This window comes from Schistocerca cancellata, chromosome 4 (genome assembly GCF_023864275.1).
Source record: "Schistocerca cancellata isolate TAMUIC-IGC-003103 chromosome 4, iqSchCanc2.1, whole genome shotgun sequence".
Taxonomy (NCBI): domain Eukaryota; kingdom Metazoa; phylum Arthropoda; class Insecta; order Orthoptera; family Acrididae; genus Schistocerca; species Schistocerca cancellata.
In genome coordinates, this window is record NC_064629.1 from 553,574,294 (window position 1) to 553,585,883 (window position 11,590).

The window sequence follows — 11,590 nt, forward strand, 5'->3', positions numbered from 1 at the left end:
GGAAATTGAAATAGAACACCGTGAATTCATTGTCCCAGGAAGGGGAAACTTTATTGACACATTCCTGGGGTCAGATACATCACATGATCACACTGACAGAACCACAGGCACATAGACACAGGCAACAGAGCATTCACAATGTCGGCACTAGTACAGTGTATATCCACCTTTCGCAGCAATGCAGGCTGCTATTCTCCCATGGAGACGATCGTAGAGATGCTGGATGTAGTCCTGTGGAACGGCTTGCCATGCCATTTCCACCTGGCGCCTCAGTTGGACCAGCGTTCGTGCTGGACGTGCAGACCGCGTGAGACGACGCTTCATCCAGTCCCAAACATGCTCAATGGGGGACAGATCCGGAGATCTTGCTGGCCAGGGTAGTTGACTTACACCTTCTAGAGCACGTTGGGTGGCACGGGATACATGCGGACGTGCATTGTCCTGTTGGAACAGCACGTTCCCTTGCCGGTCTAGAAATGGTAGAACGATGGGTTCGATGACGGTTTGGATGTACCGTGCACTATTCAGTGTCCCCTCGACGATCACCAGTGGTGTACGGCCAGTGTAGGAGATCGCTTCCCACACCATGATGCCGGGTGTTGGCCCTGTGTGCCTCGGTCGTATGCAGTCCTGATTGTGGCGCTCACCTGCACGGCGCCAAACATGCATACGACAATCATTGGCACCAAGGCAGAAGCGACTCTCATCGCTGAAGGCGACACGTCTCCATTCGTCCCTCCATTCACGCCTGTCGCGACACCACTGGAGGCGGGCTGCACGATGTTGGGGCGTGAGCGGAAGACGGCCTAACGGTGTGCGGGACCGTAGCCCAGCTTCATGGAGACGGTTGCGAATGGTCCTCGCCGATACCCCAGGAGCAACAGTGTCCCTAATTTGCTGGGAAGTGGCGGTGCGGTCCCCTACGGCACTGCGTAGGATCCTACGGTCTTGGCGTGCATCCGTGCGTCGCTGCGGTCCGGGCCCAGGTCGACGGGCACGTGCACCTTCCGCCGACCACTGGCGACAACATCGATGTACTGTGGAGACCTCACGCCCCACGTGTTGAGCAATTCGGCGGTACGTCCACCCGGCCTCCCGCATGCCCACTATACGCCCTCGCTCAAAGTCCGTCAACTGCACATACGGTTCACGTCCACGCTGTCGCGGCATGCTACCAGTGTTAAAGACTGCGATGGAGCTCCGTATGCCACGGCAAACTGGCTGACACTGACGGCGGCGGTGCACATGTGCTGCGCAGCTAGCGCCATTCGACGGCCAACACCGCGGTTCCTGGTGTGTCCGCTGTGCCGTGCGTGTGATCATTGCTTGTACAGCCTTCTCGCAGTGTCCGGAGCAAGTATGGTGGGTCTGACACACCGGTGTCAATGTGTTCTTTTTTCCATTTCCAGGAGTGTATTTTCCATCTGATAGCTCCAAAAGTGTGTTTTGCATTACGAATTCTTCCCCAAGGGTGTGTACATCACAGCTGGAATTTGTTACTAACAATCGAGACATCCGACAAAACTACATCACCTGTGCTACTGCATGATAACGCACTCTGCTGATTTGAGAAACAAAACTATCCAGTAGATTGATAGGGAATTCATCTCTCAGGCACTTGTCCCTCTATTCGTATACTCGTAAAATTTTACCTTTCTACATCTACATCTACATCCATACTCCGCAAGCCACCCCACGGTGTGTGGTGGAGGGTACTTTGAGTACCTATATCGGTTCTTCCTTCTATTTCAGTCTCGTATTGTTCGTGGAAAGAAAGATTGTCGGTATGCCTCTGTGTGGGCTCTAATCTCTCTGATTTTATCCTCGTGGTCCCTTCCCGAGATATACGTAGGAGGGAACAATATATTGCTTGACTCCTCTGTGAACGTATGTTCTCGAAACTTCAACAAAAGTCCGTACCGACCTACTGAGCGTCTCTCCTGCAAAGTCTTCCACTAGAGTTTATCTATCATCTCAGAAACGCTTTCGCGATTACTAAATGATCCTGTAACGAAGCGCGCTGCTATCCGTTGGATCTTCTCTATCTCTTCTATCAACCCTGTTTGGTACGGATCCCACACTGGTGAGCAATATTCAAGCAGTGGGCGAACGAGTGTACTGTAACCTACTTCCTTTGTTTTCAGATTGCATTTACTTAGGATTCTTCCAATGAATCTAAGTCCGGACCAGACGAGATACCCTTAAGATTCTACAGTGATTATGCTAAAGAACTTGCCCCCTTTCTATCAGCAATTTATCGTAGATCGCTGGAAGAACGTAAAGTACCTAGCGACTGGAAGAAAGCGCAGGTCGTTCCCATTTTCAAGAAGGGTCATAAATCAGATGCGAATAATTATAGGCCTATTTCGCTTACGTCAATCTGTTGTAGAATAATGGAACATGTTTTGTGTTCTCGTATTATGACGTTCTTAGATAATACAAATCTCCTTCATCATAACCAACATGGATTCCGCAAACAGAGATCATGTGAAACTCAGCTCGCCCTATTTGCCCAAGAAATTCACAGTGCCGTAGACACTGGCGAGCAGATTGATGCCGTATTCCTGGACTTCAGGAAGGCATTTGATACGGTTCCGCACTTACGTTTAATGAAAAAAATACGAGCTTACGGAATATCGGACCAGGTTTGTGATTGGATTCAGGATTTCCTAGAAGAAAGAACACAACATGTCATTCTTAACGGTTCAAAATCTGCAGATGTAGAGGTAATTTCGGGAGTACCGCAAGGAAGCGTGATAGGACCTTTATTGTTTACAATATACATAAATGACTTAGTTGACAACATCGGTAGCTCCGTGAGGCTATTTGCAGATGACACGGTTGTCTACAAGAAAGTAGCAACATCAGAAGACTCGTACGTACTCCAGGAAGACCTGCAGAGGATTAATGCATGGTGCGACAGCTGGCAGCTTTCCCTAAACGTAGATAAATGTAATATAATGCGCATACATAGGGGCAGAAATCCATTCCAGTACGATTATGCCATAGGTGGTAAATCATTGGAAGCGGTAACGACCGTAAAATACTTAGGAGTTACTATCCGGAGCGATCTGAAGTGGAATGATCACATAAAACAAATAGTGGGAAAAGCAGGCGCCAGGTTGAGATTCATAGGAAGAATTCTAAGAAAATGTGACTCATCGACGAAAGAAGTAGCTTACAAAACGCTTGTTCGTCCGATTCTTGAGTATTGCTCATCAGTATGGGACCCTTACCAGGTTGGATTAATAGAAGAGATAGACATGATCCAGCGAAAAGCAGCGCGATTCGTCATGGGGACATTTAGTCAGCGCGAGAGCGTTACGGAGATGCTGAACAAGCTCCAGTGGCGGACACTTCAAGAAAGGCGTTACGCAATACGGAGAGGTTTATTATCGAAATTACGAGAGAGCACATTCCGGGAAGAGATGGGCAACATATTACTACCGCCCACATATATCTCGCGTAATGATCACAACGAAAAGATCCGAGAAATTAGAGCAAATACGGAGACTTACAAGCAGTCGTTCTTCCCACGCACAATTCGTGAATGGAACAGGGAAGGGGGGATCAGATAGTGGTACAATAAGTACCCTCCGCCACACACCGTAGGGTGGCTCGCGGAGTATAGATGTAGATGTAGATGCTTTACCGACGATCAACTTTATATGATCATTACATTTTAAATCACTCCTAATGCCTACTCCCAGATAATTTATGGAATTAACTACTTCCAGTTGCTGACCTGCTATATTGTAGCTAAATGATAAAGGATCTTTCTTTCTATGTATTCGCAGCACATTCCACTTGTCTACATTGAGATTCAATTGCCATTCCCTGCACCATGCGTCAATTCGTTGCAGATCTTCCTGCATTTCGGTACAACTTTCCATTGTTACAATCTCTCGATATATCACAGCATCATCCACAAAAAGCCTCAGTGAATTTCCGATGTTATCCACAAGGTCATTTATGTATATTATGAATAGCAACGGTGCTACGACACTCCCCTGCGGCACACCTGAAATAACTCTTACTTTGGAAGACTTCTCTCCATTGAGAATGACATGCTGCGTTCTGCTATCTAGGAGCTCTTCAATCCAATCACACAACTGGTCTTATAGGCCATATGTTCTTGGCTGGCCGGTGTGGCCCAGCGGTTCTAGGCGGTTCAGTCTGGAACCGCGCGACCGCTACGGTCGCAAAAAATGGCTCTGAGCACTATGGGACTTAACATATATGGCCATCAGTCCCCTAGAACTTAGAACTACTTAAACCTAACAAACCTAAGGACATCACACAACACCCAGTCATCACGAGGCAGAGAAAATCCCTGACCCCGCCGGGAATCGAACCCGGGAGCCCGGGCGCGGGAAGCGAGAACGCTACCGCACGACCACGAGCTGCGGACCTACGGTCGCAGGTTCGAATTCTGCCTCGGGCATGGATGTGTGTGATGTCCTTAGGTTAGTTAGGTTTAAGTAGTTCTAAGTTCTAGTGGACTGATGACCTCAGATGTTAAGTCCCATAGTGCTCAGAACCATTTGAACCATCCATATGCTCTTACTTTGTTCGTTAAACGTCTGTGGGGAACTGTATCGAACGCCTTGCGGAAGTCAAAAACACGGCATCCACCTGGGAACCCTCTGAGTCTCGTGGACGAATAGCGCGAGCTGGGTTTCACACGATCGTCTTTTTCGAAACCCCTGCTGATTTCTACAGAGTAGATTTCTAGTCTCCAGAAAAGTGATTATACTCGAACATAATACGTGTTCCAAAATTCTACAACTGATCGACGTCAGAGATATAGGTCTATAGTTCTGCACATCTGTTCGACGTCCCTTCTTGAAAATGGAGATAACCTGTGCCCTTTTCCAATCCTTTGGAACGCTACACTCTTCTAGAGACCTACGGTACACCGCTGCAAGAAGGGGGGCTCTTGATCGATCAACCGTCAAGGCAATTCATTCCTAGACGAAAATAGCCTTCAAACTTCACTGCTTTAATAACATCGTTAGAACCAGTAGGTTTCTACAGGCGTAGAACTTGTAAAACTACTTTAGCATTGTTACATTTTTTACATATTGTAAAAGAATATACTATTTCTGATTAATTTCTCTTTGATGATTACTGCTGTGTTCAATAAACTAATGGAAAGCGCAGTTAAAGTATTCACTGTGCTAATACAAAAGCCGGCCGTTGTGACCGAACGGTTCTAGGCGCTGCAGTCCGGAACCGCGGGACTGCTACGGTCGCAGGTTCGAATCCTGCCTCGGGCATGGGTGTGTGTGATGTCCTTAGGTTAGTTAGGTTTATGTAGTTCTAAGTTCTAGGCGACTGATGACCTCAGCAGTTAAGTCGCGTAGTGCTCAGAGCCATTTGAACCATTTTTCGAGAGTCCGCCACGGTCGCAGGTTCGAATCCTGCCTCGGGCATGGATGTGTGTGATGTCCTTAGGTTAGTTAGGTTTAATTAGTTCTAAGTTCTAGGCGACTGATGACCTCAGAAGTTAAGTCACATAGTGCACAGAGCCATTTGAGCCATTTGAACAGGCGTCTTACTTATCGGCCCAGTAGCCACTATGACAGATAAATCCCAACGTAAGAGGCGAGAGTTGCTGCATTTCCCGTGTGGAACGACTTTCGTGGACTCAAAAGCATTAACTGACATCCTTATATCACATCTCAAGGGAAAATCACTCACACTATTCAACTGAAATTAAACGATAATATCAAGCGAATTTAGTTGCATAGTTCTGTGCCATCAAGGAAGTAACTAGCCGGACAACAGAGTTGCCAAACATATTCTGCTTTGTTGCCAAGTTTCAGTTATACTACCAGGAAGTATGCCAGCTGATGCGTTCTGTGAGTGACCTCAGAAGTTACTACAGCTTCCTCTCAAAGTTGCGGGTGGCAAGAGCCGGAATACCCTCATTATATGTCAATGAGTCTTATTTGCATTTCTGTAACTAGGTTTAGGGTCTAGAGTGTAATTACTTGTAATACATCGATGCACTGAGTGCAAACGAAACGTCATAAATTAATAACTGCGACAATTATTTGTCTTTTACTGTCTTAATCGGATCGAAACCTTGAAAGCCCTTCACCAGACGCGATTCACAATTTTGGAGCTTTTCCAGTGGTTCAGTTGGCAGTGTACCTTTGCTATACAATATTGTTATTGAGATCACTGTCATTGGCGCACCGGCCAGAAGACAGGCGTGACCTGGCTTTCTGTTGTCAGCTTTTCTGACGGACATTCTGCGTTGCTCGAATCGTGAAGACTTAAGATGAATTCGAATATTCCATATGGCGAAAATGTGATGTTTTTATTCTTCCAACTCCAACATTCAAAGAATAGTTACAACAATAAGCGGCAGAAAAGCGCCTGTGAACCAACATTTAATAATGTAGTCATAATTAGTGTAATGTGACAAACTCCATCTCTCATATGATAATTGTGAAAAACTACTTTTTTCATTCACACAGCACCTCAGCATGAACGCAAGGGTTTCGTAGGATTCCTATACTTAATTAAGTTGTGATCGTTTTCAATGACAGTAGAGGAGGACCAAAAGCATTTGACTTGAAATATTCTTTTGCAGCGGGATTTGAATCTTTGGCAGTTGCACTAGCACATCCAGTGTCAGCATTCACTCATTGCTGTAGTATAGACTGGGGCAGAAAGAAGCAGGTTTCCACAAAATAAACGATGTGAGACATTGTAATTAACGCATAAAGTAACCATTTCGCAAACGTAGGTTTTCCAATTCGCAATCACTTATTAAACATGAATTGTTCAGAAAATTACAACTATATCTAGTGAAATAAGAAGGTTAATACAGCTCCAGTCCGTCACTATCACTAAGTTGCAAACATTTTCCGAACAACACTTACAATAGAAATGCGCGTGTATGGGAGGAGGGGGGTTGGGTGACTGTTCTTTTGGACATATCCGAAACAACAGACACCAAACAAATATGCATATACAGGTTGTTTCAGGAGGAATAGTAGATTTTTAGCAGGTGATATAAAGTTCCATATAAATGTGTCCACTTTCTATGGGGTACAAAGATACAGCTGTTAGTATGTAACCCTAACAAACTGAAGCAAATGCAAATAAGGACACTTAAAGTTGATTTTCAAAAACTACCCCACCAATTTCAATGCACTTTTGACTTGTCTTGATAACATCACAGTTAGCTCTTCCGAGGTCGTCTTTGAATTCTTTCACGAGGGCTCCACTATTCATAATCCGTACGATCAAATCGGCTCTTGGATTTACTTTTTCCTTGTAGATCTCGCCTTTCAACGATCCGGACAGGCAAAAATCCAAAGGGATAAGTAACCATTTGGATGGCGTGTCACCTGACGACTAAAATGTGCAGGAGCCCCGTCACGCTGGAGGAACATACGCATTCTTGTAGCCAAAGGAACCTCTTCCAATAATGCTGGAAGCTCATTTTCAAGCAAGTATAGACAACGGGGCCCTGTAAGGACCAACAAACCTAACGAAAGTGCATTGAACCCAGCCGTATGTGCTCAGTAAAAATTGGACACATGTTCTATGGCACTTTTTTCTACAGTTTGTCTATACTACTACCTCCTACAAAATTTACTATTCCTCCTAAAACATCTTATATATTTACTCAGGTCTCGACAGCCCATTGAAAGTTTTCAGTGCTGTACGCACGCCGTCTTCCGCGGGAATACAGTGTGGCTGCGAGCGAGTGGAATAATGTGCGGATGGTGTGGGAGGGGAGGGGGGTACCGCGTATGTGGTATCCGGCAAAGATGGGAATTTGCGTCTGATGAGGAGAGTGTGTAGATAGATCGTACTTGCTTCGGCAGTACATATACTAAAACTGAAACGACACAGAGAAGATTAGCATGGTCCCTACGCAAGAATGACACGAAAAAAAAAAAAAAAAAATAGCTGGCACGGTAGCTCAGCGTGTTCGGTCAGAGGGTTAGCCACCCTCTGAAAAAAAAAAGTAACAGAACGAAATATCACGAACAAAATGAGATCAGCAACAAAAAAAAAAAAGGATAGTGCAATGGTCAGCTCGTCTGCTTAGTAAGCAGGAGATCCAGGTTCGAACCCCGCTTGGGCACAAATTTTCATCTGCCGCCGTTGCTGTACTTCAACGCCTTGTGACAGTGTGGTTGTCTGTCCTTCGATATTTAAGATGCAGTTGTTTTTTGAAGCAATGCAGTTGATTTGCGAACATTTGTCTTTCCATCAATGTAACGGAACTTCAACGGTATCCACTCCTTAGTCATTGCCTTGTGATGGCAATAACCCATGTCATATACATGTGAGCAAGATTGTAGCGCATATTTAGTCAAGTAACGAACGGTAGAAGCAGGATTCCAGCCAACTGGTCACGCAACCAAGTGCAACATAGAGTACATGTGTAATGAGTCATTTCAGCTGCGTAGCTGACGGTGATATTTGTCAAGTAATTCGCTGCAGAATTAATGTAATGCCAGCACGGTGATCTCTATAGTCATACTGTATTATTAGCAGCTCGTGAATGGATTATGTTCGTTGTATCAGATTATTCAAGCTGATGCCAAATAAAGAGAAGCGACGATGCCACCACAATATCTTTACTTAGGTAGTCAGCGCTAGATTATGTGCGCCACCATTAACGTTACTGTAAGCAGTTTGACAGCATAACACCACCACATCCACTGACAACCAGTACCATTATCATCACACAGTTGTTACTCGCAGTGATTACAAGCTGCTCACGTTTGTCAAGAATAGCGGAAAGCGCCTCATGGAATTGAAGTTCCATTTGCATTACGCCTAGGACAGAGAGAATCCTAAAGAACAGTAAGAGGTTACCCAGCGAAGGGAAGAGTCCATGTATTGTCTCGAGTTGTTGCAGATTGATATTAATGCAGTTACCGATGGTTTCACACTAACGGGTTCTGTTGGCTAGAGGAATACTCTTATGGAAATTATCAAAGTGTAATTGCCAGAACGTTCAACTACCTTAATAACACCGCAGTTTCGATTGAATATGACTCGGAATGTGACGTTCATATGACGTTTCCGTCCGTCTCCTGACGACTTACCGAATGAAGTCTGAAGTACACTCACAGCTACGTTGCTGCGGCATGAATTCAGTCAAGTGTTGTGGCAGCTGGCAGTCTTTGCATAATACAGACATGTGCAAATATCTTCACTGCTCTAGAAGAACACGTCTTTGTTGCATGTCTTCCATACCATAATTAGCAGAATAACATAACGTTCGTTCTGCTAAAGAACTTGATGGCCGCAAGTCCTTAAAAAAGAATCTGCGAGCGGTAGTAATGCATGAAAGGAAACAGGCTGTTAGACGAAAGAATGGAGAGCTCCCTGCTTTTTGCGATTCCGATAGCGCCTACGATAAGAATCTGGTGTCATATTATGCTTTAGAACCCCCAGCTGTTTATTTTTTCACTTCATACTGAAACAAAAACTAAGATATGAGAAGAGAAAATGACATATATGCTTCTCAGAAACTTTAGTTTTTTGTATTTATTTTCTCACTTCATACTAAACCAAGGGCGTTGATATGAGAGGGAGAAATGTAGTACAGGCTCCCAAGACATAATATTTCCTTGTGTGCTACAACTGCATGCATGAAAGCTCTGCATTTAATTTTTGTGTGTTGGATAAATTTTTATATCACCTCACATTATTTTGTGAGAAGGTTGCTATTTTCTTGGGATTCAAATAGTGTGGACATTTCATCACTGGTTAATATTCTGATGAATAATGACATGATACCCGTTCCAACTGCTCCATAGCATCTGTGAGTAGAGTCTCACGTTGGTTACTATAAGAACATGCAGGCAGTGATGTCCGATCACTGCAGTCACACATAAGGTGATTTCTTCCTGTTTCTGGCGAAGCGTCTGCTGCAGTGTCCACGCTCAGCCATCATAAACAAATCGCGGCCTCATTGGGCACTGCGAATCGCTGCACATGTCGCAAGCCGCGACAACAAAAGCGCACTGTCTCTGCTAACGATATTATGGAGTTAATTAATCTTACTTCCTTAACGTAATATGCAGAACATGGGTTGCGCAAAATTTCAGTTTGTAACTTTCCATCGCATTAAAATACTTCACAGGGATTTTTAATCCGATTTGTAGAACTTTTTTTTTACGTCTTAACATTATTTATTTATACAATACAGTAACTAGTTTCGTTTTTCATCTCATTAGCTAGTTAAACTTGTGATTTTTTTATGTAATCCATTTGTGTTCGTCATTTTAACAATAAATTGTCTTCAGTTTAAGTGAGGGTGTTGATAAACCCGCCGGCCGAGATGGCCGAGCGGTTCTAGGCGCTGCAGTCTGGAACCGCGCGACCGCTACGGTCGCAGGCTCGAATCCTGCCTCGGGCATGGATGTGTGTGATGTCCTTAGGTTAGTTCGGTTTAAGTGGTTCTAAGTTCTAGGGGACTGATGACCTCAGAAGTTCAGTCCCATAGTGCTCAGAGACATTTGAACCATTTGATAAACCAGCCTTTGAGCGCCTCTAACCCCTCCCCCCCCTGCCCTCTCCCAACACACACACACACACACACACACACACACACACACACACACACACACACATGTTATAAAAGTTGTGCTTTACATCACAAAAGCATCAGTCGTAATGCGTGGAAATTTGTGGTAAGGTTCTATGGGACCAAGCTGCTGAGGTCATCGGTCCCTAGGCCTACACACCAATTAAATTAACTTAAATTAACTTACGCTAAGGACAACACACACACCCATGCCCGAGGGAGGACTCGAACCTCCGGGGGTGGGGGGGAGGGGGGAGGAGCCACGTGGACCGCGACAACGCGCCCGAGACTGCGCGGCTATCCCGCCCTGCTCATAATGCATGTTCAGTGGAATCAAGAGACAAGAGTTGTTCGTGTTATCGCACTGACTGAGGTCGGAAATTACTGCCCATCTGAAGCCGACGAGAGGTGCGGAGTAGAGCAGAGGACGCCTAGGCGTTGGTGAAAGAACTAATCGAAACAGTCCGTATGGGAGGTAAAGTGGTAGTGAGCGGCCCCGTGCGTCCAGTGAGAGGGACGACCGATGTCTGTTCGACAATACACGCATCAATCCATTCCTCAGTTGCCGACAACAAGGAGAGGTTTCCCAGTTTCCTGATAGTGCAAGAACTGTGAGACGGAGACTGAAAGACCATGGACCTTTTTGCCGAAGAGGTGCTACAAAGCAACGATTGACGGATTATCAGTAGATTGACCGTATGGCTTTTGCGGAAGAATATATCGATTTGACTGGAGCAGAGTCATATTTTCTGACAAGAAAATATTTTCTTCCGTTACCAATGCTCCGTTTCAGGTGAGATATCAATAGATTTACTGTATATAATATTGTAAACGAAACTGTTTTCGATAGAAGTGACTTTACGATATTGTAATGCGTAATAGTTGTTGTAAAATACTTTTCTTGTTTTGTCGCTAAATTTGTTTGGTACTGCATTTGTTACATACGTAATGGTGTTTTTATAAACGCTTTTGATATTATTGGAGTATCGGCCACGGGGAAAGCGTTTCAGTCCGACG

At 44.9% G+C, this 11,590-nt stretch overlaps 1 non-coding gene across 1 annotated transcript; it reads left to right on the forward strand.

Annotated features, from left to right (window-relative positions):
• The first annotated feature begins 7,834 nt into the window (after nucleotides 1–7,834).
• LOC126186572 (U6 spliceosomal RNA) lies at nucleotides 7,835–7,941 on the forward strand. Its single transcript, XR_007537643.1, has one exon. It is a non-coding gene; the product is annotated as a U6 spliceosomal RNA (small nuclear RNA).
• Nucleotides 7,942–11,590: the final 3,649 nt, after the last annotated feature.